At 34.5% G+C, this 23,778-nt stretch overlaps 1 protein-coding gene and 1 long non-coding RNA gene across 2 annotated transcripts in view; one reads left to right on the forward strand and one right to left on the reverse strand.

Annotated features, from left to right (window-relative positions):
- Positions 1–17,485, forward strand: part of LOC143237083 (uncharacterized) — a 46,334-nt gene extending 28,849 nt beyond the window's left edge. The window contains exon 3 of the long non-coding RNA XR_013019864.1: positions 16,791–17,485. This is a non-coding gene — a long non-coding RNA (uncharacterized LOC143237083). The remainder of the gene's footprint in view (positions 1–16,790) is intronic.
- Positions 1–23,091, reverse strand: part of LOC143237081 (uncharacterized) — a 115,510-nt gene extending 92,419 nt beyond the window's left edge. Inside the window, exon 1 of the mRNA XM_076475935.1 lies at positions 23,072–23,091. The gene's annotated coding sequence lies outside the window, so the exon portion shown is untranslated. The remainder of the gene's footprint in view (positions 1–23,071) is intronic.
- Positions 23,092–23,778: the final 687 nt, after the last annotated feature.

Consider the following 23,778-nt stretch of genomic DNA (forward strand, 5'->3'; position numbering starts at 1 on the left):
GCTCACAACAATTTGTCATTATCAATTTTTTTGCTTGTTATTAGGAATCTTCGAGAGCTATTTTCTTAGCCGTCCCTAATCTAAAAGTGACAAACCACAGAGAAGGAAACTAGTCAAGATTTCCCACCGCCAACTCTTGGACTACTCTTTTACTAACAAAAATAAGATTGGCCATCACATTATAACTCCCCCATGGCGAAAAGAGCGAGCATTTCGAACTCGCCACCCGCAGATTGCCAGTCGATTGTTCTAATTGTTAAAAGATAGGGTTAAGATATAGATACAACATAACGATATTTGAGAAACGTTACATTCTAACTGTAATAATGACGGCTTATTTTGATTTGCATTAGGAAGAGTTTACGAACATCTCCTTGGTGTTGTTTTTTTGCAATTTCTAAAAACTAATCAAATTCATGAAGCATTGAAATGTTTTGTATATATGGTAAAGCTACTGAAGCTGTCTGCTACCGTCCCAGATTTTGAGTTTTTTTGTGGGTTAGCGGTAGTAAATTTACTGACTTAACAACATGAACTTCCGGGACTCATTTCCGCGGCGGACGAATCTCAAACAACTCGTTGTGTAGATCTCTAATAAAGCATCTAAAATACTCATTTTGAAATACTGACCAATCAAGAAGCACTCTCACACACCTCCACGTTAAAGAGGTGACTCTCACTTTTATAACACGTAAACAGTTTAAAATTCCAGGAATAATTTTGACATCACTCACATTCGAACTCGACTCGCCAGCTTCGAATTCCAGATCTCTACATATCAAAGTCCAACCCATGCCTCGGGTGTATTCAGGTATTTCAGTTCTCGTTACAAGGTGAATTGGGCTCAATTACAAGGTGTGTAAACAAGGCAAACAAATTCTTCTAATTTTCAAACTCAAAGAATACTTAATTATATGTTGTACCTCACAGATCGCACAGAAATCTGACCAGAATAATTTCTACCTTTCTCTTTTATTTTCGATCACCTAAAGCAGGTTTTGGTTTTGGTTTGAGTTAGTTTTTCCTCACAAATCACATGCTATTACAAAATACCAATAACTATTAAATGAGATTCGGTTGCAACAACACAACCTTCACAGTGTGATCGGAATATTTTTAAAACAAAAATTCGAAATTCACATTAACTTTTATTAAACATGGTAAATATCACCTTGTGAAGGTCATTATGAAGAGTTCATTCCTCCTTTAAGAACATATTCGGCTCGGCATGGCCAGGTGGGTTAAGGCATTCAACTCGTAATCGAGAGTCTCGGGTTCGAATCCCCGTCGCACCAAACATACTCGCCCTTTCAGCCGTGGGAGCGTTATAATGTGACGGTCAATCCCCCTATTCGTTGGTAAAAGAGTAGTCCAAGAGTTGGCGGTGGATAATGAAGACTAGCTGCCTTCCCTCTAGCCTTACATTACTAAATTAGGGACGGCTAGCGCAGATAGCTTTGCGCGAAATTAAAAAAAAAACATATTTTTGTTATTCAAAAAAACAACAAGACATACAAGCATTTTGGGTTTAAAAAAAACCTTCACATTCTAATAAAAGTATGATTTTAAAAAGTTGTGAATATTCTATTAAATGTGAAAAGTGTGATTAGTAGGTAGTCATAAAGGTCGAATTCGGAACTCATTTCAATGGCTAACACGGGGCAGATAGCTTACCGTGCAACGTAGGGCTAAAATAAACAACTATATAACTATAAGAATTTGGTTTGGATACTCGCGATGAACAAAAAACGAATAAACGACAATAGAACACACATGAAAGTCGCACTTATGTATATAGTTTATTTTTTCTTTTGTGGAACGTTTACCCTAGTTTAAACACGTAACAAAACAACTTATGTACGTATTTTTCTAAGAATGCCACATAAACCTATCTTTGGCTGTGCAAGTTTTAAAATGCTATTTCATATTAGGACAGTACACAACTCAATGTTAGCTATTGCACTAAAGACAGGTTAAAAGTAATAATTTATTGAGTTTTGGCACCTTAATTGACACAGTGTGTTTACTAGATATCTATCTCTTACTTATTCCGTTCTTATTTCGTGGAAGACAGTTTTTGTGTTAAGTTGTTTTTGTTTTTTTAAATCAATCACAAGTAACTTCCCTCTAGGCGGCGCTATGGAAAATAAACGAGAATGGAAGATAATACCCGTATCTGTAAAAGCTCCACCCTGCCTGTGAACCAACATCTATTGTCCAAACGTCACGAAGGGCAGTTTTGTTTGCATACAGAAGAGAGATATAAACTGGAACTCAGGGTAGTATCAGCAGAAGCTACGTTTATCAGTGTAATTTATCTTCCCGTGACAGTTGCAATATTTAAAGCACTGTCTCAGAGCCTTTAACATAATTGGTATACCTGAAAAATACATATTATTGTATTAAAACTCTAATTTGCCGTAATTTTATACAAGAAAATGTCACATGTTTACATGTTCGTGAGGCGTCAAATTCCATATGTCCTGAAGAGTCCTCTAGCGGAAACGTTAAAGTTGGCCAGAATTTTTAAGAAGTGAAAAATAAATTAAAAAAACCTTACCGGGGCAAGGCCTTCAAAGTGTAAAATATTATATACTGAACACACGAGAATTCGTTCGTGTAGTTTATATGTTGTCACTTCTCGCTTAGCTATAAGCATCTACGAAAGTCTATGCGAACGTAGGATGTGTATATATATATATAATATTTGTTGATAATTACTAACAACTATCGGCCCAGCATGGCCAGGCGTTAAAGGAGTTCGACTCGTATTCTGAAGTTTGCGGGTTCGACTCGTATTCTGAAGTTTGCGGGTTCGAATCCCCGTCGGACCAAATATAATCGTCCTTTCAACCGTGGGAGCGTTATAAAGTGACTCTCAATCCCACTATTCGTTGGTAAAAGAGTAGCCCAAGAGTTGGCTGTGGGTGATGATGACTAGCCGCCTTCCCTCAAGTCTTACACTGCTAAATTAGGGACGACTAGTGCAAATAGACCTCGTGTAGCTTTGCGCGAAATTCAAAAATAAACAAGCAAACACTTATACCAGTTTATTATCCCAAATAAAACCATTTTGATAAATTGCAAAAATATGAAAAATACGTTTGATTATAAATTATCATTCTTTAAGATGCTAATCCTTTCTTTAGGAACCAAATGTTAAGTAGAAAGCAAAATACTCTGAGAAATGTAAATTTCATATCATGTTCTGTCGGACAACAATTTAACACACTCCCGGCTAATATAGTAATCTTCGTGACTAGTTACTTTAGATAATAACACACTCGCTGGCCAGTGAGTAATCTTTGTGAACGTTAAGTTACATATAAAGAGAAGGAATTGAAGAAAAATTGTTCAACTAGTAAGTTATCTTCCAGTAAATATATTATTTTAGCCTAGGGTTTCTTTGGTTTGTCGTTAAACAGAAAAATACACGTTGGGTTGTTTGTGCTGTGCAACCACGCCTATTGAAATGCGTTGTTTAGTGTTATAAGCTTTAGGAATTACCACTGAATCACTGGAGGGCTTTAAAATATTGTGAGTTTGTTTTAGAATCAAGCACAAAGGGTTATCTGTGCTCCGCTCTCTACGGGTGTCGAAACTTAGATTCTACAAGTGTGAGTTCACAGAAATGGTGCTGCGATACGAGGGGACAGAATACCGTTGTATAATGGTGCAACAAACTTGATTATCTTGTTCAACAATTAATGACCTGTAGACAGACTACAGAAAGAGAAGAACTATTGATAAGAAGTAGAGTGGAGTGTAGACAGACTACAGAAAGAGAAGAACTATTGATAAGAAGTAGAGTGTAGACAGACTACAGAAAGAGAAGAACTATTGATAAGAAGTAGAGTGGAGTGTAGACAGACTACAGAAAGAGAAGAACTATTGATAAGAAGTAGAATAGAGTGTAGACAGACTACAGAAAGAGAAGAACTATTGATAAGAAGTAGAATAGAGTGTAGACAGACTACAGAAAGAGAAGAACTATTGATAAGAAGTAGAGTGTAGACAGACTACAGAAAGAGAAGAACTATTGATAAGAAGTAGAATAGAGTGTAGACAGACTACAGAAAGAGAAGAACCATTGATAAGAAGTAGAATAGAGTGTAGACAGACTACAGAAAGAAAAGAACTATTGATAAGAAGTAGAGTGTAGACAGACTACAGAAAAGAGAAGAACTATTGATAAGAAGTAGAGTGGAGTGTAGACAGACTACAGAAAAGAGAAGAACTATTGATAAGAAGTAGAATAGAGTGTAGACAGACTACAGAAAGAGAAGAACCATTGATAAGAAGTAGAATAGAGTGTAGACAGACTACAGAAAGAGAAGAACTATTGATAAGAAGTAGAGTGTAGACAGACTACAGAAAGAGAAGAACTATTGATAAGAAGTAGAGTGGAGTGTAGACAGACTACAGAAAGAGAAGAACCATTGATAAGAAGTAGAATAGAGTGTAGACAGACTACAGAAAGAGAAAAATATTGATAAGAAGTAGAATAGAGTGTAGACAGACTACAGAAAGAGAAGAACCATTGATAAGAAGTAGAGTGTAGACAGACTACAGAAAGAGAAGAACTATTGATAAGAAGTAGAGTGGAGTGTAGACAGACTACAGAAAGAGAAGAACTATTGATAAGAAGTAGAATAGAGTGTAGACAGACTACAGAAAGAGAAGAAATATTGATAAGAAGTAGAGTGTAGACAGACTACAGAAAGAGAAGAACAATTGATAAGAAGTAGAGTGGAGTGTAGACAGACTACAGAAAGAGAAGAACTATTGATAAGAAGTAGAGTGGAGTGTAGACAGACTACAGAAAGAAAGAGAAGAACCATTGATAAGAAGTAGAATAGAGTGTAGACAGACTACAGAAAGAAGAAATAAATATTGATAAGAAGTAGAGTGTAGACAGACTACAGAAAGAGAAGAACAATTGATAAGAAGTAGAGTGGAGTGTAGACAGACTACAGAAAGAGAAGAACTATTGATAAGAAGTAGAGTGGAGTGTAGACAGACTACAGAAAGAGAAGAACTATTGATAAGAAGTAGAATAGAGTGCAGACAGACTACAGAAAGAGAAGAAATATTGATAAGAAGTAGAGTGTAGACAGACTACAGAAAGAGAAGAACTATTGATAAGAAATATAATCTCCAGGCCCGGTACGGCCAGGTGGTTAAGGCACTCGACTCGTAATCTGAGAGTCGCTGATTTGAATCATGGTCACATCAAACGTGCTCACTCTTTTAGCCATGGGGCGTTATAATATGACGGTCAATTCCACTATTCGTTGGTAAAAGAGTAGTCCACGTGTTGGCGGTGGGTGGTGATGATTCGCTGTGTTCTCTCTAGTCTTACACTGCTAAACTAGAGACCACTAGCACAGATAGCCCGCGCGTAGCTTTGCGCGATATTCAAAACAAACCAAAGCAATATAATCTATAGAAGAGTAACAGTCAGTACCACTACTGTGGCAGCTGAAGCGAGTCAGTTGGTTTGTTTGTTTGCAATTGAACATAAAGGGCTATTTGTGTTCTGCCTACCACGGTTATCGAAAACTGATTTCTATCGTTTTAAGTCATCAGACATGTCACTGAGTCACATGAAAAAAATAATATGTCTATTGTATTTTCGTGTGACTACTTATCTATATAAATATAAAAGTACTTTATGTTATACGTCCATGTAACCACTTCTCTATATCAATATAACAGTACTGTATGTTGTATCTCCATGTAACCACTTATCTACATAAATATAACAGTACTGTCGGTTGTATGTCTATGTTTGTTCTGAATTTCGCGCAAAGCTACACGAGGGCTATCTGCGCTAGCCGTCCCTAATTTAGCAGTGTAAGACTAGAGGGAAGGCAGCAAGTCATCACCACCCATCGCCAACTCTTGGGCTACTCTTTCACCAACGAATAGTGGGATTGACCGTCACATTATAACGCTCTTACGGCTGAAAGGGTGAGCATGTTTAGTGCAACCGGAATTCAAACCCGCGACACTCGAAAGCCTTAACACGCTTGGCCATGCCGGGTCCGTATGTCTATGTAACTACTTATGTGTATAGACACAATAGTACTGTCTGTTATATGTCCATGTAACTATTTATCAACACAAGTATAATATTACTGTCTTTGTATGTCCAGGTAGCTACGTCACAGGGTGTACATAGATCTTTACCCAAGTCGGTACGGAGCTTTAATAGTTTCATGCCGGTATACATGTATATAAATCTTCATTTTTGAATTTTACGGTTTTCTGAGGGATTTTGTACCTCTACTCTACTCCTTGTTCACAGATCTTCACCACGTTTCACACGAGGTACACTCTACTCTACTCCTTGTTCATAGATCTTCACCACCTTTCACACGAGGTACACTCTACTTTACTCCTTGTTCACAGATCTTCACCACGTTTCACACGAGGTACACTCTACTCTACTCCTTGTTCACAGATCTTCACCACGTTTCACACGAGGTACACTCTACTCTACTCCTTGTTCATAAACTTTCACCACGTTTCACACGAGGTACACTCTACTCTACTCCTTGTTCATAAACTTTCACCACGTTTCACACGAGGTACACTCTACTCTACTCCTTGTTCACAGATCTTCACCACGTTTCACACGAGGTACACTCTACTCTACTCCTTGTTCATAAACTTTCACCACGTTTCACACGAGGTACACTCTACTCTACTCCTTGTTCACAGATCTTCACCACGTTTCACACGAGGTATACTCTACTCTACTCCTTGTTCATAAACTTTCACCACGTTTCACACGAGGTACACTCTACTCTACTCCTTGTTCACAGATCTTCACCACGTTTCACACGAGGTACACTCTACTCTACTCCTTGTTCATAAACTTTCACCACGTTTCACACGAGGTACACTCTACTCTACTCCTTGTTCACAGATCTTCACCACGTTTCACACGAGGTACACTCTACTCTACTCCTTGTTCATAAACTTTCACCACGTTTCACACGAGGTACACTCTACTCTACTCCTTGTTCACAGATCTTCACCACGTTTCACACGAGGTATACTCTACTCTACTCCTTGTTCATAAACTTTCACCACGTTTCACACGAGGTACACTCTACTCTACTCCTTGTTCATAAACTTTCACCACGTTTCACACGAGGTACACTCTACTCTACTCCTTGTTCATAAACTTTCACCACGTTTCACACGAGGTACACTCTACTCTACTCCTTGTTCACAGATCTTCACCACGTTTCACACGAGGTATACTCTACACTCTACTCCTTGTTCATAAACTTTCACCACGTTTCACACGAGGTACACTCTACTCTACTCCTTGTTCATAAACTTTCACCACGTTTGGCAGGAAGTACACCCTACTGTTCTCCTTGTTCGTAGATCTCCACCACGTTTGATAGGAGGTATACTCTACTCTACTCCTTGTTCATAGATCTTCACCACCTTGACAGGTGTAGATCTTCACCACCTTTGACAGGAGGTATACTCTACTCTACTCCTTGTTGGTAAGTCTTCACGATATTTGATAGGAGGTATACTCTACTCTACTCCTTGTTCATAGATCTTCACCACCTTGACAGGTGTAGATCTTCACCACCTTTGACAGGAGGTATACTCTACTCTACTCCTTGTTTGTAGATCTCCACCACGTTTGACAGGAGGTATACTCTACTCTACTCCTTGTTGGTAAATCTTCACGATATTTGACAGGAGGTATACTCTACTCTACTCCTTGTTTGTAGATCTCCACCACGTTTGACAGGAGGTATACTCTACTCTACTCCTTGTTGGTAGATCTTCACCACGTTTGACAGGAGGTACACTCTACTCTACTCCTTGTTGGTAGATCTCCACCACGTTTGATAGGAGGTATACTCTACTCTACTCCTTGTTCATAGATCTTCACCACCTTGACAGGTGTAGATCTTCACCACCTTTGACAGGAGGTATACTCTACTCTACTCCTTGTTGGTAGATCTTCACCACGTTTGACAGGAGGTAAACTCTACTTTACTCCTTGTCGGTAGATCTTCACCACGTTTGACAGGAGGTACACTCTACTCTACTCCTTGTCGGTAGATCTTCACCACGTTTGACAGGAGGTATACGCATAGTTTCGGCTTAACATTTTGTGATTTGCATTTCTCATGTTTTTGTCTTTTACAATTACATAGAAGGGAAGCAACTTTTCATGTCTTAAAATAACCTTCCATTAATCATGAATTCACATCTCTTTTTTCCAGATGACGGATACTCCAGGAGGCTAAAAAATACGACAGCATATAAGTTGCAAATAGCGCGACATAATTAATCATCGTTACGAACACTGTGATAATTAAGCTGTAAATTTTAACACAGACTTACTATCGCTGTTCAGATTTGGCGCAGGGTCCTTCTTTACAGCGATCCCGGTTCAGTAAACGTTCACATTATATCCAAGGGCTGACGTCTTGTCCTCTTAGGTGAAATACCTGTTAGAAAATAAAAGATGGAATAATATTCAGAAACATATACCGTAGCCAACTAGTAGCATAAGGCGTCGCAATAATTGCTGTATTGTAAACAGCATTCCGATCAGAATTTCGTGAGTTGTATTCCTAGGTGACCTGATGAGCTTTGGTATTTTCAATGGGCCTCGTCAGCAGTAGTGTGTGATGAACGAGATGTGGGTAGAAATACTGTTATGTTTCTTCTTATTGTAATAACTCAGTATTGAGCTTGTGAATAAATATTTACAAAAAATGATTGCTATCAGTCGTATCGTAATGTACTGTCACACAACAAACTACAGATGGAGTCTATGTTTTTTTGTCGAGAAATGTTCCTTTTCTAACGTTTCTGTATATATTTTGCTACTATTGCACCTTTAACTAAGTAAAATCATTTTAGCTAGATACAGAAACCTGGAGCTCTAGTGCTGCCATCTGTAGAAGGTCAACAAATTACAAAAGAGCCTATTTGTAATATTTTCAGAGTTGAAACTCTTAAGACAAATGTTATTATATGTGGTATCGAATTTTGGTTGTAAGTGAAGTATAGTATCTACAAATCGGCGTGTGTTACACCATGTGTATTATTCTCAATGTAATGATATGAATATAACATCTTAAGGACACTATAGTCCTGTGTGTCGTGTGGCTACTTATGAGTAACTCCTAAATAAATGAATCTCTGTTTGTTTTACCATCCACAGTTTTTACTTATCACATTATACCCACTAGTCTACAGGCCTTTTTAAAGTTTTCATGTTAGTCTAGAAAACCTTAATAAGTTTTGATGGTTTAGGAGAGACAATTACTTTAGTAAAATGGCGGCTTATAGCAACGTGGTGTGAAGGGGTCTCTTCCACTGATTAGTTTTAATAAATATAACCTAAAGGTTCAGAAAGAAACAAAAAATATTCATATTACAAACAAATTGAAACGTATGTAGTTTATTTAAACCGGTTTGGGGTAAATGCAAAGTTAAGTTCTCAAAAGAGTCAAGTAGCAAGCTTGCTTAGAATTTCACCTATATGTAATGTTTCTACTCATTTCGCAAGTGAAAAAGAAACTTGAAGAAGGATCACGTGGTTTATCTGGGCGGGTGAATCTCACTGTCACTTATTTATTTACGCAATAGCAATAAGAACGTCTGAGTTCATAATTTTCAAAACAGTTTAGAGGCAAGCTTAGTCACACTTCTTTCACCTGATGGGCAACAGACGTTTTACACAGGTGTACATCCACCATTGTATATAGTACCTTTGTAAATTTTTGAGAAACGGTTTAAAATGCATAAGAGAAATGAATATGATTAAGAAAACTGTTATTGCTCGCATCTCATTCACAACAATGAAACATCAAACCATTCAGTATTTTTAAACATGCGAAAGACCACGCAACCATAAATAAAAATGTTTTTGAGTCTCTGAGATGATGTGTAATATACATGTGCATGTGTATGTATATATATACAGATGCACTTATTTTGGTTTAAATATTTTCCTTTCGAATAGGAGATTTAAGCTGTCTTATCGGAGTCTTTATAGGGTAACAATGCCCAATGAAAGTGACAGCAACAGGGCTCACAGCTAGCAATAAAAAGACAAGAATTGAAACGTACATATGTATGTGTACACTATATATATATATTTTCACATCAGTAGAGAAGCAAAGCACGACAAGCTATATAGAGAACTTAATCCCTTCTAATAGTATTGTTCTGTCGAACTAGCACACAATGTAATTAGAACTAAAACAAATGACTTCAGCTCGATACACTTTGGAACGCTAAGTTACCTAACTATGGGTCAGAGTTAATCTGACAAATATTAAAAGGCAGGGCGTAGATCCTAGGGGATGGCGGATACATCCCCTTTCATTTTAGGTGGGGTGCATACAATCATCCCCCCTACAGTTTGGTCTGTTGAATTGGTTTATTGCATCACAGGCCTACAAATTGTGTGTTTGTTCTTGTGATTCTCGTGTTCTTACCAATCGAATTACGTAATTAGGCCTAGATGTAGGCTTTTTCAGTAGCCGAAATGTACATCTTTCATACAGGCGTGCTTCTAAGCTTTTCGATCTAAGCGATAGTTCGTAAGTATCAGTCAGTAGGCCTAAGTATACATGCAAATATCGTGGCAACAAGATTACTCTGTGACTGCATGTTTACAGCTTTCATGTTCACGTAATCAGAGATTACCAATTTGCAAATTGAACAGTCCACATAAGTGGTTGCAAAAATCATTCCCCCCCATCGGGTGTAAAAAATCTACACCCCTGTTAAAGGTGTTGATAGTTTCGAAGCACATCACCTCAATGACACAGCAGATTTTAACCTAAATTCCTTTTACTACTACTGTTCTATCGAGATAGCAGACAATGCATTTGGAATTGAACAAGTGAGTTTAATTCAATGTTTTTAAAAACATTAAATTATCCAACTATGCGTCAGGACTAAACTGATAAATATTAAAAATACTTAAGTCCTGTCACAGCACATTACCTCGATGGCTCAGAAGAATGTGATGCAGCTTTGGATGAGCGACCAATAAACATAATAAAAACACTCGTCAGAACGCAAAGATTTGCATTCAATGTCAAATCAAGTGATCGTTTTCGAGCTTTTAAAAGAACGTTACTCAAAATGTGTTTTTAATAACAAACGAACTGGTTGTTGCAACATTTTTCTCGGCCAAGATTTGGAATTTGTTTTCAGATCGATAGTTTCGTTCCTTCCCGTTCTTGAAAAGGCTCTCTTTAATATTACACAGGCCGGCCACACAACTTCAAAAGTAGCGTTGTTTTACCTGAAATTCGTGTGTGAATCACACACCGTGTGACTGAGTTTGAAAAACTAAGTCGTTTTACTGAAATTGCTCAGTCAAACCAAGATATCTTCTTCTTCATGTGTCAAATCTGCGGCAGACATCGACGATCATGGCATGCCAGACTTCTCTGTTGTCAAACCTAGATATACTGTTCTGAAAATAATTATGGAGAAAGTAAATACAATTGGTATAAACTGCAAAATATGGGACTGATCCCTCCCCTACTGCATAAAATTAACTCCATCCGAGCACAAACACATGTTAATAATTTGTACTGTGATTGGCTATAATCTAACCAATAAGATAGTGCCACATACTCATAACACCCATAAAAAAATACAAACATTTATATAATTTCCAGCAGCTGTATAGTACAAGCGTGGATTTTATCTCCAAATTTGTAAACTACACGTTAACACGAAAAGGACTCAATGGATCGCTTAGGAGAAATAACCAATCCAAAAGGTTAAAATGGGCTTCATACTTCAAACAATGGGACTAAAGCAAACACTGTAGTAGAGTGTTCTTCACAAATTAATCCAAATTCAAGTTATTGAAACAAAAAAAAGATAAAATATTCGATTGTAAGAATGACAACAGTATATAGGTCAACTTGGAATAATCTACAGTAAGCCATGTTTGCTGTATTATAGTAAATGGTGTTGAAGTTCTGCACAAAATTGATGGCGACCCGATTGCTAAAAGGTACAGACAGGACTTTATTCATTCTGCAATTTTCTAAGAAACGAGAACTGTTGGTTTGGCATTCAGCTTTAAGCAAGTATATATATATATACCCGCAGCCTGTTAGCTTTCACAAATTTTCAATATAAATATTAGCTGTTTGGTCATAATTACTCTATATTTATACATAGAAAAGACAAACAGTTTGTTTTACATTTTCACACAAAGATACACAAGGGCTACTTGTACATCCATGTCTATCGTTTTGAGTTGAAGTTACTTTGGCATTATATATATATATAGAAAAAGAGAGGATCCCACAAATATGTTTCAACTTATATGTGAATATCAGCGACTCCAGCTGATAATTTTATGTAAACGCAGTAAATAGGCTTAATAAAACTCTCAAACTAGAAAACTGCTACAAGTTGAGACTTCTGACCAGCAATCAGAATCCTGTTGAACAGTCAATATATAAAGAGCAATCAGAAAAGTACCTTGACGGACATTCCTCAGGAATCTGAACGTCGTACCTATTATAAAAATGTTTTCTTTACGGTTAAATATGTAATTAGTAATAGAATAAAAATATCTCCTATATTTCTCAGTTCACAGTTTAGAGCTCAACCTGATTATGTAACATTATAAAGTAACAACAAATCGTCAGTTCCGGAACCTTGTTATGCAAGAGCTCAACCTGCTTATGTAACATTATAAAGTAACAACAAATCGTCAGTTCCGGAACCTTGTTATGCAAGAGTTAAACCTGCTTATGTAACATTATAAAGTAATAACAAATCGTCAGTTCCGGAACCTTGTTATGCAAGAGTGCAACCTGCTTATGTAACATTATAAAGTAATAACAAATCGTCAGTTCCAGAACCTTGTTATGCAAGAGTTCAGCCTGCTTATGTAACATTATAAAGTAACAACAAATCGTCAGTTCCGGAACCTTGTTATGCAAGAGTTCAACCTGCTTATGTAACATTATAAAGTAACAACAAATCGTCAGTTCCAGAACCTTGTTATGCAGGAGTTCAACCTGCTTATGTAACATTATAAAGTAATAACAAATCGTCAGTTCCAGAACCTTGTTATGCAAGAGTTCAGCCTGCTTATGTAACATTATAAAGTAACAACAAATCGTCAGTTCCGGAACCTTGTTATGCAAGAGCTCAACCTGATTATGTAGCATTATAAAGTAACAACAAATCGTCAGTTCCGGAACCTTGTTATGCAAGAGCTCAACCTGATTATGTAGCATTATAAAGTAACAACAAATCGTCAGTTCCGGAACCTTGTTATGCAAGAGCTCAACCTGATTATGTAACATTATAAAGTAACAACAAATCTTTGGTACTGGAGCCTTGTTGGGAAAGAAGTCAACTTTCTTATATAACATTAAATATTAATATCTTGAGAGTCTTTACAAATGTTGTCTAACATTTGTTTTATTTTAACTTCGTGCTGCTAAACTGGTGTGTTTACTTCTTTATTACTTTTTTAACGTTTTTAATGTGTACGCTTTGGATTACCGTCCATAATATTTTAATAATGTGTAATAGAATCATTCTACCGAGAACATACTCTAAAGAAGAGATTACAGGAAGATTTAGTTTAGTAAGTAAAGGATTGCTTCAACATAATACAAACAGTTATTAGAAAGGTAACTCAAACGAGACGACAATGAAACTTTGTAATTATGTAATATGTTTCTGCCTATATATATGTGAGTGTTTGTGTAATTAACGTATCCCACACTGCTTGAAAAATTTATGTAAACAAATAGAGTCATGGAGAATGGATTTTTTTTATTTTACTTTTTTTACAATATACACACTGTCACGTGCAGAAGTTTTTAGGAAAAGTACAATCGATGTTGAAAATATACGAAACTAACCATTTTTTATCTTCTATAACATGAAAGTATTTTCCAATTAAGAAAATACTAGAAGCTATTTGGACGCCCCTAATAGTATTGTCTGCAAGCTTACAACGCTAGAAACCGAGCTTCGACACCCGTGGTGGGCATATTACAGACAGCTAAACAAACTAAAGGAAAGATAGAACATGTTACAACTTAGGAGATATTAAATCAAGCTTGGCACAGTTTGGTGACTGTCGTATAAACAACTTGTGTGAGGCATTAGCAACATCATTACTGACACCCTCATCTCGGTGTTTAATTTTAATTAATTAGGAAGATTTGTCTTTAATTTTAGAATTTTTCGTGTAAAATTACTCAAAGAACTATATGTATATACTACTCCCCTATTTCTAAATGACAGTCTAGACTCTAGAACGAACGTAGCTTGTCAACGGCACCCACCGCCATCGTTTGGGCTGCTCTTACTTAGGGAACTAGTTGGATTTGACTGTCACTCTTATAACACATGTAAAAGATTTACTGTTATACATTTACTTTAATACTTACGTTTGTTTCAGTTTGAAGCATGTAACGTATATTGTTGGACATGTATTGCGCAAGCCTCGCTTGGTTTCTAAATTTATAAAATATTCTGGAGAGTAAGAATCAACAATATGTGATTTACGAAAATATTAGTTTGTCGTCAAACGTTGTTGAACTTTCGAGAATCTCGCGTGATTGGTATAAAAGCTAGCCGATACACAATTTTAGAATAATATTATTGTTTTGTCGGCTATAGTCAGTATACGAGAAGACTTGAAAGCTATAATTGTGATTAACGCTTGTTAATCGGAAACTACAGAATTTGACCAGAAACTTTTATAAATTTCTAACATGACAGACTGTTCAACTTTGGACGTCAGTATTTCTACGAGGATATCAGATATCTATCTTCCCCTACGAAAAGTAAGCTTGTAAGATGCATTAGACTGAGCAAGAATATAGCTAGCTAACATTCTCCTCAAGTGAAGTGTATCAACTTAAAAGTAATTTGCACCTCCTAGCCCCGCATCGTCGATAAGATATTAAGTTCCAGACCAGATAGAAGGCTGAATATTGTTTGTGAGTTTGTAAATTTTTGGTATATAAATAATTATTCGTATTAACTATTTGTAATGATCATTATTATAAATTAGATTAATATTTATATATTAAAATACATCTGTGTTAAGAAAGAAAATTGTGTGTAACAATTTTGTTGGCAAATATCATAAATTTGATACGTCTTAAGATTTAATTAACTTTTAAATTAAAACGTCTGGTTATTTGAAATCGTAATGCGTAACATAAGAAATTGGAAACTCGTCTGAAATAAGTTATAACACGTAACACACGCTTACACCCATAAAGTGCAGAGCATCTCACTGTGATAACGAGATGCGAACCATGAACCCTCTGATTCAAACTCAGGGCACTCTAAACACGAGACCACACTCGACTACCAGATAGATATTTTGAAGTTTAATTTGGTCTGTGTGTTTTTCTTATAGCAAAGCCACTATCTGCTGTGTCAACCGAGGGGAATCGAATCCCTAACTTGTAAATCCAAAGACTCAACGCTTTACCAGCGGGGGACTTTTAATTTGGTCTCTGAATTTCTAAGAATTTTCATTTTCATATATCTACTTATTACTTTTTTTAGCTAATGACTAAATGTAATAAAATCACAAAAATAACTTTACTGATATTTTTATTTCACCCACGGCACGTGTTTTGAAACTCGAGGCTCAAGAGGCTTGTGATATAAGGTATAACATGCAAGAATTCGAACATTATGTCTCACAGTGTTTAGAAATAGGCAGATACGTAGATAAAGCTGGATAAAAAAAAAACGAAATGAAAGTATTATAGTGTTTTTGTGGACTTTAAGGCTGTTTATCTGAACAGTTATGATGTCCTCACGATTTATGAGATTAAAAACGAAAATCAATGGTGTAAAAATGAATTATGATTTTTTAAGTGTGTCACCTAAAGCTTCTAACGTACTTTTGGGTGTGTGTGTGTGTGTGTGTAGAGCATTATTTAATCGTGTTCCAATTTTTCACTGGCCAGTTTACCCTAAAAAGAGGTTATTTATCTTGCTTTATCTCTTCCTCCAATCTCTTGTTTGATGGATTGGCTTAATGTGACTGCAGCGCCCTCCCTGACATCGCGCCTCTTTCACGCAACGTGACGTAATCATTTCGCAGAACCATAGTGTGGACACTTAATCCAAACAATTACACGAAAATTATTTTTGCAAGTTATTTAGACACAGTTTCTTGTAAAGTAACAAGCGCTACGATAAAGTTTGCACGTAGTATACAAGTTTCGAAAGCGAAACTACAGAAATAAGATCACACGAACTCCCCTCTAATTCTTCCTAAAGTGGGTGTAAACAGCTCATGTTCTGAATCACACCTTACATACTGATATATATATATATATATATATATAAGGATATCATTATTTTTATGGTGTCCCACGTGCTCGTGTAATTGTTTTAAAACGTATACGTCGTAATAACCACATTACGTGTTTTGTGCTAAAATAAAAGAAAAAAGCTTTTATTAAATTTTTTAGAGCAATAAATTATTAAACAATTGTTCCTGTTTGTCAGTTATGCAAAAATTTAAAATATTTTAAATTCCAATATACTTCTCTATACACAGTAAAAAAAGCCAAAACTGTGATAACTAGTACGTTTCGCCTCTTGTAAAAATTGTGATAAAGCTCATAAACAGACGATACACATTGTAAAACGAAACGCGTTTTTTGTCCCAGGACTCGTTTTATTTAATAATTGGAAAATGTATTCCGAAATTATTTACAAAATTAAAGTTTTTGTTTCTTTCATTTTAGTTGTTGAACATACAACTACTCAATGAGCTCTGACCACTACGAGTATCGAAGCTTCATTTTAGGTGTTATATGCCCTCAGACTTACCGTCGAGCCAAATGACTCGAAATCAAACATTGATATGCACTTTGAGAATCACAAATAGATATTTTATATTTCGAATTTCGCGCAAAGGAACATGAAGGATATCTGAACATAGTTGTCTTTACAACTGATAGACCAGAGAGAAGGCAGCTAGTCAACAAAACCCAACCCCACGGCTTGAGGTATTCCGGTCCGACAGATAAGTTCAATTTTACCGTCATTATTGTAGAGCACTCGGCCCAAAGAGCGGGGTGCATTTCTGTGGCAACGGGTTGCAAATAATAAAGGTTACAATTCAGATTCTGGCCAAGTTAACCACTAAGCTATGCTTGGCTAACCACAGGCCTAAAACAGTATTTATTCGCTTAATTTTTATTTTATTAAGCTATTATTTCTTGACCTCTAAGCATGTGAAATATACAGTAATATAAATTATAATACTTCAAGTTGTAGTCACGAGTGTACGTTTTAGTAAATTCTTTTGTACTTTGTGATCGATATGGTAGAAAAACAAAGAGGTATGAACTTTGAAATACAATTATTTGTGGAAAAAAGATAAGATAAAAATAAATTTTAAACTGATTGAATTAATGTCATTTGTACAGTCTAAACTTACAAGGAAATTTAAAACATTGTTTACACTTGAAATCCATTATCAAATTTAGTGTTGTGTAGCAAGAATATTGTTTAAATTTAAAACCTAAGTCTGTATACGAGAGAATGTTGTCTAAACTTGAAATCCATTATCAAATTTAGTGTTGTGTAGCAAGAATATTGTTTAAATTTAAAACCTAAGTCTGTATACGAGAGAATATTGTTTAAACTTGAAATCCATTATCAAATTTAGTGTTGTGTAACAATAATATTGTTTAAATTTAAAACCTAAGTCTGTATACGAGAGAATGTTGTCTAAACTTGAAATCCATTATCAAATTTAGTGTTGTGTAACAAGAACATTGTTTAAATTTAAAACCTAAGTCTGTATACGAGAGAATGTTGTTTAAACTTGAAATCCATTATCAAATTTAGTGTTGTGTAGCAAGAACGTTGTTTAAATTTAAAACCTAAGTCTGTATACGAGAGAATGTTGTTTAAACTTGAAATCCATTATCAAATTTAGTGTTGTGTAACAAGAACATTGTTTAAATTTAAAACCTAAGTCTGTATACGAGAGAATGTTGTTTAAACTTGAAATCCATTATCAAATTTTGTGTTGTGTAACAAGAACATTGTTTAAATTTAAAACCTAAGTCTGTATACGAGAGAATGTTGTTTAAACTTAAAATCCATTATCAAATTTAGTGTTATGTCACAAGAATATTGTTTAAATTTAAAACCTAAGTCTGTATACGAGAGAATGTTGTCTAAACTTGAAATCCATTATCAAATTTAGTGTTGTGTAGCAAGAATATTGTTTAAATTTAAAACCTAAGTCTGTATACGAGAGAATATTGTTTAAACTTGAAATCCATTATCAAATTTAGTGTTGTGTAACAAGAATATTGTTTAAATTTAAAACCTAAGTCTGTATACGAGAGAATGTTGTCTAAACTTGAAATCCATTATCAAATTTAGTGTTGTGTAACAAGAACATTGTTTAAATTTAAAACCTAAGTCTGTATACGAGAGAATGTTGTTTAAACTTGAAATCCATTATCAAATTTAGTGTTGTGTAGCAAGAACGTTGTTTAAATTTAAAACCTAAGTCTGTATACGAGAGAATGTTGTTTAAACTTGAAATCCATTATCAAATTTAGTGTTGTGTAACAAGAACATTGTTTAAATTTAAAACCTAAGTCTGTATACGAGAGAATGTTGTTTAAACTTGAAATCCATTATCAAATTTCGTGTTGTGTAACAAGAACATTGTTTAAATTTAAAACCTAAGTCTGTATACGAGAGAATGTTGTTTAAACTTGAAATCCATTATCAAATTTAGTGTTGTGTAACAAGAACATTGTTTAAATTTAAAACCTAAGTCTGTATACGAGAGAATGTTGTTTAGACTTGAAATCCATTATCAAATTTAGTGTTGTGTAACAAGAACATTGTTTAAATTTAAAACCTAAGTCTGTATACAAGAGAATGTTGTTTAAACTTGAAATCCACTATCAAATTTAGTGTTGTGTAACAAGAACATTGTTTAAATTTAAAACCCAAGTCTGTATACAAGAGAATGTTGTTTAAACTTGAAATCCATTATCAAATTTAGTGTTGTGTAGCAAGAACGTTGTTTAAATTTAAAACCTAAGTCTGTATACGAGAGAATGTTGTTTAAACTTGAAATCCATTATCAAATTTAGTGTTGTGTAACAAGAACATTGTTTAAATTTAAAACCTAAGTCTGTATACGAGAGAATGTTGTTTAAACTTGAAATCCATTATCAAATTTCGTGTTGTGTAACAAGAACATTGTTTAAATTTAAAACCTAAGTCTGTATACGAGAGAATGTTGTTTAAACTTGAAATCCATTATCAAATTTAGTGTTGTGTAACAAGAACATTGTTTAAATTTAAAACCTAAGTCTGTATACGAGAGAATGTTGTTTAGACTTGAAATCCATTATCAAATTTAGTGTTGTGTAACAAGAACATTGTTTAAATTTAAAACCTAAGTCTGTATACAAGAGAATGTTGTTTAAACTTGAAATCCACTATCAAATTTAGTGTTGTGTAACAAGAACATTGTTTAAATTTAAAACCCAAGTCTGTATACAAGAGAATGTTGTTTAAACTTGAAATCCATTATCAAATTTAGTGTTGTGTAACAAGAACATTGTTTAAATTTAAAACCTAAGTCTGTATACGAGAGAATATTGTTTAAACTTAAAATTTCACCTTGTACATCAGGGGAGAAAATCTTCAAAATTGCAATCCATGATGAAATTTAATGTTGTTTATCGGAAAAAAAATGTTTAAACTTAAACTTTGTGCTGTGTATGAGAGAATATTGTTTAAACCTAAAATCCATGAATAGTGCCGCGTTTCATAGAAAAATGTTTAAACATGAAATCTGTCATAAATTTTTCTGTTGCATAGCAAGAAAATAGTATTTAAACTTGAAATTAACTATAAAATTCAGTGCCGTTTGGCAGATAATATTATTTATACTTGAAGCCTATTCTACAGTTTAGTTCCGTGTAGCAGGGTAGTGTGTTTAAACTTGAAATCTGTCGTGAAATTTAGTGTTGTGTAGCAGAAAAAAAAAAAACTAAACTGCAATTTTATCGTGAAATCTAGCTCAGTTTAGATTAGAAGAATATGAAAACGTGAAATCTGTCATAAAATTTAACGTCGTGTGACAGAAAAATATATGTTTGAATTTGAAATCCATAATGAATGTTAGTGTTGTTTGTCAGTGAAAAGTATTTATAGGTTGGTTTAAAACTTCAAGTGTTTCATGTCCTTTCTTACCGCCCTTGGTTGAATGTAAATTCCAACAAAGCTGTTATTAAAAATGTATTTTAAATACGTCTTCGTAAACAAACAATTGAACTAAATATAACATACTGGATAACTCACTGTGAAAAACGTCATCCAACTCAACATAACCTCCACTACTGTAAATGATTCTGTTAATATTATATAATGCTCGAGTACTGAAAGTATTCAACTAAAATAGTTATATTAAAAAAACGTTACTTGTTGCATATATGATTTTCACAGAAACGTATGAAACATAATGTTACTTAACAATTTCTCAAGTTGAAACAATAAAAAAAGAAATTAGCCGATTAAACATCAAGTTGTTTAGAAAAATATATATGTACAAGCAGCTGGTTTGTAAAAAAATATATATGTACAAACAGCTGGTTTGTAAAATATATATATATGTACAAACAGCTGCTTTGTAAAAAAATATATATGTACAAACAGCTGGTTTATATATGCAAAAAACGGCTCCTTTGGGTTGAGAAAATATTTTACATAGAAGAGCGAACAACGTTTCGACCTTCTTCGGTCATCATCGTCAGGTTCACAAAGGGATTGTGAAACTGAGTGTCGGAATGTACAGAGCGTGCTTAAATGTTTGAATATTTAATTTTATATTATTTATTTTATTATTATTATTTATTATATTATTTTTAATATAGGTATAAAGGTGTTCCTTTGTATTCGTTTATTTTGGGCTTGAGTTGTTGTATAAGTAAGGCTTCTTTAATTTTGCGTTTGTTTATGTTTGTTTCTTTATTTAATATTTGAGTGTTTTCTATGGTTATGTTGTGTTTATTTGACTTGCAGTGTTTGAAAACGTGTGAAGGTGACTTTTTATGTTCTTTGAATCTGGTTTCCATTTTTTTACTTGTTTCTCCAATATAGAAGTCGTGGCAGTTATCACATTGTATTTTATAAATAATGCTGGTGTGGTGTTTGTCAGTGTAGTTTTTACATAGTATAGACCTCAGTTTTGTGCCTGGTTTTTGAATAAATTTGGTATTAACTGGAATGTCATATACATCCCAACATTAATTTCACATGTGAACAAGAAGAAAGCAATCAAATATCATTTCTTAACCTCGAAATTACAAGAACCGATACACAATTTAAAACAAAAATCCACCGAAAAATCACCCATACTGGACTATACATTCCTTGGGACTCAGCACATGAAACAAAACAAAAACTCAACATACTAAGAAACCAAATAAACACAGCCATAAAACTATGCTCACCAGATAAAATTAATGATGAATTAGACAAAATAAAACAATACTTCATCAACATCAATAAGTTTCCTCTACAAACCGTAGAAAACATTATACGCACACACCTAGATATAAAGCAAAACCAACCAACAAAAGTAAATATATCTCACGAATCAAAAAATCACGAAACCATATACTGCTGCATATCATATATTCCCAACATCAGTAAAAAAATAACCAACATTCCAGATTCAAAGAACATAAAAAGTCACTTTCACACGTTTTCGAACACTACAAGTCAAATAAACACAACATAACCATAGAAAACACTCAAATACTAAATAAAGAAACAAACATAAACAAACGCAAAATTAAAGAAGCCTTACTTATACAACAACTTAAACCCAAAATAAACCAATACAAAGGAACACGTTTATACCAATATTAAAAATGATATAATAAATAATAATAATAAAATAAATAATATAAAATTATATATTCAAACATCTAAGCCCGCCCTCTACATTCCGACACTCAGTTACACAACCCTTTTCAAACATGTGGTCAGCTTCCGGTCAGTTACCTCTTTCTTTCTTTGTGAACCTGACGATGACCGAAGAAGGTCGAAACGTTGTTCGCTCCTCTACGTAAAATATTTTCTCAACCCAAACGAGCCGTTTTTACATATATTTTTCTCTACAAGTGGGTTTTCTCGACATCACTGATCATCAAGCTGTTTCTTTTCCTAAAATCATAAACTTGACTGAATTAGCTCACCAAACTAAGTTCAACGAAACGTCAGTATCTATGATCTAGGCCTAAAAGCTACTCAGTGATTTGTAGACTTGATTGAATAAGCCAACTAAACCGAATTAAACGTCAAGATATTTAACCTAGAGTTGAGAGCAATTGTTGATGTTGTTTGTAACTAAGCACAAGCTTTGTAAATCCGAAGACAAACCGTTGTGCCACTGGAAGACAGGTTGAGAGCAGTCCAGTGATTTATCTTGATTGGATACGCACTCTAAATTAAGTTAAGCGAAAGATAATTATTTCTAATCCCAACTCAAAACAGCAGGATGGTATGCAAGCTTGATTGGATTATATAACTAAACTACGTTTCGCGAAACGTCAGTATCGGACTGTTATCCCCCTCCATCTTCCTTAAACAATCGTGATAAACACCTCGATGTCTTAGAAACTTTACAAGAGTAAATGTGAAATCTCATTATACGGTCTGACACGAGGGTCGCCCATGAGTTGTTGTTGGTGAAGCTGATAACGTACGTGTCTTCCCTTTAGTTTATCACTTTAAAATTAGAAACTATTAGTACAGATATCCCTTGAGTGAGAAGCTTCGCGCGAAATTAAAAAAAAAAGTAAACAAATATTTTGTTTGGTTTTGTCTGGTGCAACATAAGCTTAATTTGTGTTTTAGGACCACCAACTAGCCAGTAACATTAATAAAGTGCATAAAAGGTACAAAATGACAAAATATAATAATACTGTTATTACTGTTATAATTAAACCATGTTTGGTTTAAGCGTATCGACCTTGGAAGATTATTCACAGGTTTCAATCCAGACCCGTCTTAGTTTATATTTCTTCTGACGACACTTGAACAACTTTAAATAAAAAAACTGTATTATTGGTGATCCTATAAAACACTTTAGATCTCACTTTTGATCTTCTGTCCTTGTTCGTGGTGTGGTTAACACAATCTGTCCTCGAGATGTTTGCTTTAGCTTACATTCTATATAAATCTGACCTTGACATTTAAGAAAAATCTGAAGGTTGTCGTTGACGTTCAGTTACGTGCTGATCGTAAATTTTGATAAAATAAAAATTACTCTTGCAGGAACGAACAACTCAATCAGATTTTTACTGTTTATTATTCACAAAACAACTTGAACAGACTTTTACTGTGACGGTTTCTTATTCACAGAACAACTTGAACAAACTTTTACTGTGACGGATTATTATTCACAGAACAACTTGAACAAACTTTTACTGTGACGGATTCTTATTCACAGAACAACTTGAACAAACTTTTACTGTGACGGATTCTTATTCACAGAACAACTTGAAAAAACTTTTACTGTGACGGGTTCTTATTCACAGAACAACTTGAACAAACTTTTACTGTGACGGGTTCTTATTCACAGAACAACTTGAACAAACTTTTACTGTGACGGATTCTTATTCACAGAACAACTTGAACAAACTTTTACTGTGACGGATTCTTATTCACAGAACAACT

The sequence above is a fragment of the Tachypleus tridentatus genome, chromosome 13 (genome assembly GCF_004210375.1).
Source record: "Tachypleus tridentatus isolate NWPU-2018 chromosome 13, ASM421037v1, whole genome shotgun sequence".
Taxonomy (NCBI): domain Eukaryota; kingdom Metazoa; phylum Arthropoda; class Merostomata; order Xiphosura; family Limulidae; genus Tachypleus; species Tachypleus tridentatus.